This window comes from Ursus americanus, chromosome 11 (assembly GCF_024610735.1).
Source record: "Ursus americanus isolate L20-20 chromosome 11, mUrsAme1.1.p, whole genome shotgun sequence".
Lineage (NCBI taxonomy): Eukaryota > Metazoa > Chordata > Mammalia > Carnivora > Ursidae > Ursus > Ursus americanus.
In genome coordinates, this window is record NC_142137.1 from 36,874,227 (window position 1) to 36,880,127 (window position 5,901).

General features: G+C 33.2%; 1 pseudogene; it reads right to left on the reverse strand.

Moving 5' to 3' along the window:
* Positions 1 to 933: 933 nt before the first annotated feature.
* Positions 934 to 1,273, reverse strand: LOC123792928 (large ribosomal subunit protein eL27 pseudogene; annotated as a pseudogene).
* Between the last annotated feature and the right edge of the window lie 4,628 nt (positions 1,274 to 5,901).

Consider the following 5,901-nt stretch of genomic DNA (forward strand, 5'->3'; position numbering starts at 1 on the left):
TTCATTTCCCTTGGCTTAGGAGTCATATCTACAACAATGTTGCTATAGCTGATGTCAGAGAAATCACGCCTGTGCAGTCTTCTAGGATTTTTATGGTTTCAGGTCTCACGTTTAGGTCTTTAATTCTATTTGAGTTTATTTCTGTGTATGGTGTTAGAAAGTAGTCCAGTTTCCTAAGTGTCCATCAGCAGACAAATGGATTTCCCTTACCTTAGAGGCCATATCTAGAAAAATGTTGCTACTTTTATTTATCATTTTTTATTGCATTGTTGTCAGAGAATGTGATCTGTACAAAATCTTTCTTTTTCTCCTTAGAACTTCTTAAATTATCTTTTTAGTCTAACACATTCAAAGACTACTCCATGTGTCTTTGAAAAAATAGTGTATTTACTGTTTATTGTATATATTTATATACATACTGTATATTACATCAAGCTTCTTAAGTGTACTATACAATATCTCTTTAGTTTTGTTTTTTATTTATTATTTAGTCTATTTAGTGTGAGTTTATTGGATATTTTTCTTTTCTTAAGTTCCCCCAACATGGGGCTTGAACTCACAACCATGAGATCAAGACCTGAGCTGAAATTAAGAGTCAGGCACTTAACCAACTGAGCCACCCAGGCACCCCCTTTTTAAATATTTTTAAATCCAATCTAAGATTTTGGTTTTTTCCACAAAGAGAACTTATTTCTCCAAACTTGTCCCCTACCACCCTCCCTGTGACTCAAATATATTAATTTTCTCTTTAAATTTATATAGTAACTTTTTTATTAGGTACCAATATTCATTTTATTTATTTTATTTTTTACTTTTATTGTTTTGGTATTTTTGATGACTGAAACAAACAGATCTAAAACTGCAGCTTCTGGAAGAACCACCTGTTCTGGCTGGTCTTGTACCTCTCTCCTTGAACTTCACCGTGGCCTCTCATTAGGCCTTGCGTTTAAGAGCAGGGTCTCTGAAGACATCCTTGTTGACAACAGTTTTGTCCAAAAGGATATCCATAGAGTATCCTGTGGGCATGAGGTGACTGTAGTTATAAATTTTCACAAAAGACTTGATCTTTGACCTCTTGGCAATTTTCTTCTTGTCCATGGCAGCTGTCATTTTGCAGGGATAGCAGTCAATTCCAGCCACCAGAGCATGACTGTAGGGATGGTTTGAAGTGCCATCATCAATGTTCTTCATAATGATCACTTTGCATCTGGAGTAGTGTCTGGCCAGGACCAGCACTGCCTTCCTGGGTTTCATGAACTTGCCCATCTCAACACCAGCCACTCAAGCTTACAGCAGAAAGGAAGAAACCACCATTACTCCTTTTAACTTGACACATTCTACCAATCCCTTTGCTCAGCACTGTTTCTTATTTCTTTCATCTTTTTCTCTTTTAGATTTGTATTATTTTCCTTTGCTGGATTATACCCTTGAGTACTTCCTTTATCCTCCAATCTAACTACTCATCTAACTCTAAATACCTGTTTATTTCTTAGGGTAGTTTAGTTATTTATTTGTCCCACATCAAATAAGACAAGCAAATCAACAAGGGCTTTATATTATTTAACATAGATGCCCATTTGAGTTCATTTCTAAACAAAGGTTTTTCTCTACTTGAGAAGAATTCAGTGGACAACTCCACGGTTATCTTTTTTCCTTGTTTCATTTCTTTAAAAGCAAAATTAAAAAGGCCTCAAATAGCCAAAGCAATCTTGAGAAAGAACAAAGCTGGAGGCATCACGCATCCTGATTTCAAACTATATTACAAAGCTATAGTAATTAAAACATTATAGTATAGGCATAAAAACAGACATATAGATCAATGGAACATAATAGAACCCAGAAATAAACCCATACATATATTATCAATTAATTTATGACAAAACAGCCAAGAATATATGATGGGGGTAAGGACAGTCTCTTCAATAAATGGTGCTGGGAAAACTGGACAGCCACATGCAAAACAAAAATGAAAAAAAAAAGAATGAAACAAGAAAGAACGTGGATCTTACACCATACACAAAAACTAACTCAAAATGGATTAAAGACTTGAACATAAGACCTGAAACCATAAAACTCCTAACAGAAACCAGGCAGTGAGTTCCTTGACATCATTCTTCATGCTGATTTTTTTGGATCTGACTCTGAAGGCAAAGGTAACAAAAGCAAAAAATAAACAAGTGAGACCACAACAAACTAAAAGGCTTCTGCACAGCAAACATCAACAAAATGAAAAGGCAACATTCTGAATAGGAGAAAATATTTGCAAATCATATATACAATAAGGGGTTAATACCCAAAATATTCAAAGAACTCACATAATGTATGAGTTTTTAGTTTTATCAAAAACTAAAAAACAAAAACGCAAACAATTCCATTAAGAAATGGACAGAGGATATGAATAGGTATTTTTCCAAAGAAGATATACAAATGGCAAGCAGGTACGTGAAAAGGTACTTGGCATCACTAACCATCACTGAATGCAAATCAAAACCACAATGAGATATCACTGTCAGAATGGCTATTATCAAAAGACAAGGGGAAAAAGAAGACAAGAAATAACTAGTGTTCCAAGGAAGGATAAACAAAACAAGGAAAATGTTGTGCTCACCTGCCATGAGAGGTAAGGGCTAAAACTGGTGCAGCCAGTATGGAAAACAGTTATGGAGATTCCTTAAAAAATTAAAATAGAACTGTCATATGATTCAGCAATTTCACTTCTAGATATTTACCCCAAGGAAGACAAAAACACTAACTCAAAAAGATATATCCACTCTCATTTTCTACACAGCATTTTTAAAGATAGCTAAGACACAGAAGCAAGTGTCTAACAATGCATGACTGAATAAAGAAAATGTGGTATGTAAATACAATGGAATATTATTCAGCCATAAAAGAGAAGAAAACCTTGCCATTTGCGACAACATGGATGGACCTTGAAGGCGTTATACTAAGTGAAATAAGTCAGACAAAGAAAGATAAATACCGTATGATTTCACTTATATGTAAAGTGCATGTACAATCTGAAAACAAACAAACTACCAAACTCATAGATACACAGAATAGACTGGTAGTTGTCAGAAGCACAGGGTAGGGGGTGGGCCAGATGCATGAAGCAGTCAAAAGGTACAAACTTCCAGGTATAAAAGAAATGTCATGGGAATGAAATGTACAGTATGGTGACCGTAGTTACTAATACTATATTATATATTTGAGAGTTGCTAAGAGAGATCTTAAATGTTCTCATCACAAGAAAAAAAAAACTAGTATGGTAAGAAATGTCAACTAGACTTATTGTGATAAGCATTTCAAAATATATACAAATATTGAATTGTGTTGTATACCTGAAATTAATGTCATGTTATATGTTAATTATATTTCAATAAAAAAATTAAACCATAGAAGATACTGTATAGTTCTATTTCTTTGAATAATATAAAATACACAGAAAAATACTAGGCACATAGAAGACACTTAAATTGATAGATATGTTAATGAGCTGCACTGAACTAAATTCTAGATAATGTCTCTTTAAAAAGTATGCAAATTTGAGTTCAGCTAGTAGTATTTAAATTTCATTTGAACTTTTTCTTAAATGAAAGCCTACATGAAAAATAAATAGGTAAGAGATAAAGGGGGAATTGTTCTGATTGAAGCAGAAGATCCACACCATGACTGCCCACTGTGTCTCCACCTCTTTAACCCAAATACCCCTCCGCCACAAGAATCACTGGAGAAGTTCTATAAATTCCCTGAGGATTACCAGAACACTTAAACATGAGCTTAGTCTCATTATAAACCTGAATAATTCTTTGTAAGTGGAAGACTTTGTGGCTTCTCAATTAATCAGTGCATTAATGGCTCTTCTCTTTGGACTTTTATAAAGGAAAATTATGAATAATTCAATCTTTAGATTCTAAAATCAAAAGCCATATGATAGCCCAAAAAGATTTCTCAAGATCTGATGAAAAATGCACTCAACATGATCCAAATGAATCAAAATCAAAATAATAAAACCAAGAAAATTCTCTTCTCATCCAGACTTCTTAGGAGTCATGTAAATATCCAGCTATATACTCAAAGAGAAAAATCACCTTTGATTACGGTTTGGCATAATCACGTGTTCCCTAATAATCTCTGCTCACTGACTCCATCACTAGGAATGTCTTTGTCCTAATCCCATGTGGATATTCATTTTATTCAGAAGTCAAGTTATGTGTCTCTGAAGACAACACACACCCATACTTCACACTAAATTTCCATGAAGCAATTCTGTCTGCATTTACTCAGAATGTGACCTGAACAAAAAACTATTCAGGACTTGATTATAAATAGATTCTTTTGTTAGTTTAAAATCTGATTCCTTTCCTAACAGCTAAAATGCCTTTTGGAAATTCTAAATATTTATTAAAAAGTCACCTAACCCCTAAAATAGTAGATTTGCTTTTTATAAATCATAAATGAAAGAATGGTCTGAAGCCTAAATGTAATTATTTTGTAAAACAAAGTGCTGTGGAGCTTATTTAAACCCGGACTTTAAAACATTGATTTTTTACTTTCAATAATATATAACCATTCTGAATAATACTTATTTTCTCTATTGGTATATCCACATTGTGATTTAAGTCACAGTAGGAAGAAATTCAGATAGCTGTCAAATCTCTCAGTCAACTAGATTTTGGAGACATACTTTCCCAGTTGTTTGAATAGTCTTTATAATAAGGTACATAAACTATGTAAGTAAAGCTAAAATAGATTGTGAAAAATCTTAAGATTATTTCTTAGCAGACAATGTAAAATTTAGGAAATACCAAGAAATGCTTTGATATTCCATCTTCAACATTCATTTTATACTTCTTTTATTGTTTGTATGGATTTACATTTGGTTTAAATGTACATATGTTTCTGGGGGGAAGAAAACAGTATGTCCAAAGGAATATATGACAACATGTGATGCAGCATTTTGAACATTATTTTGACATCTCTAATAAAAATCAGGACATACTTCAAAGTATACATCAAGAACTATTACTCAAAAACCCAGAGCAAATGAAATGGAAAATAATATTCTCAGCAATTTAATTTGGACTACATTTACCCATGTTTACTTGCTTCTGTACACTTAGACATACTAATACTTAAAAAAATGTTGGCAAGAGGAGCTATGCTAAAAACTTTTCCTAAGACATTAATTCCCTCTTAGTTTTTGGAATGCATAATCTGCAAATTTTACTGACACTGTAAGTCAATCAAAAGTGCTTAGAATACCAATGAGTGTATGCTTCACAGGTAAGTGTACAATAATGGAAAAGATGAAAAACAACACTGCACCACTGGTATTGGTGGGAATGCTTATCTAATTACACAGCTCATCAGCTCCTGCCAACTAAAAGGGCAACAGCCAGGTGGAGCATCTTGATATGCCATGTAGTTCTTTAACAGGAATGTTCAAAGATATTTTATTAAATTTGAAAGAGGTAAGCATCAAAAATCAGTTATTAAACCACCCAGAAAAATGTACTCTTCCGGCCTTGTTTTTGGAGCAGTAACTTCAGCCATCAAATATGAATACTTTTTTATGACAGACTGTTACTACTCATACTACTCAAGGGTAAACTTCAGCTATAATCTTTTTTGACATTAGCAATAATTCTGAGTTTTTCCTGTATGGCATAGTTTTTAATAAACCCAACTCTTAAACAATTGTATAATCAGTGGCATACCCAACAAGGTACAGGTCCTCTTCAGAGACAGAGCAACTAATAAAGCTTTCAAAATAAAAATAAAATAAAATAAACATTTCTCCTTTATCAGTAACTGCCATTTATCAAGATCCAGGAACAATAAGACTACATCTTCACAAAGAATAGTCACCTACAGATTTAATTAAGCATAATTTTATGC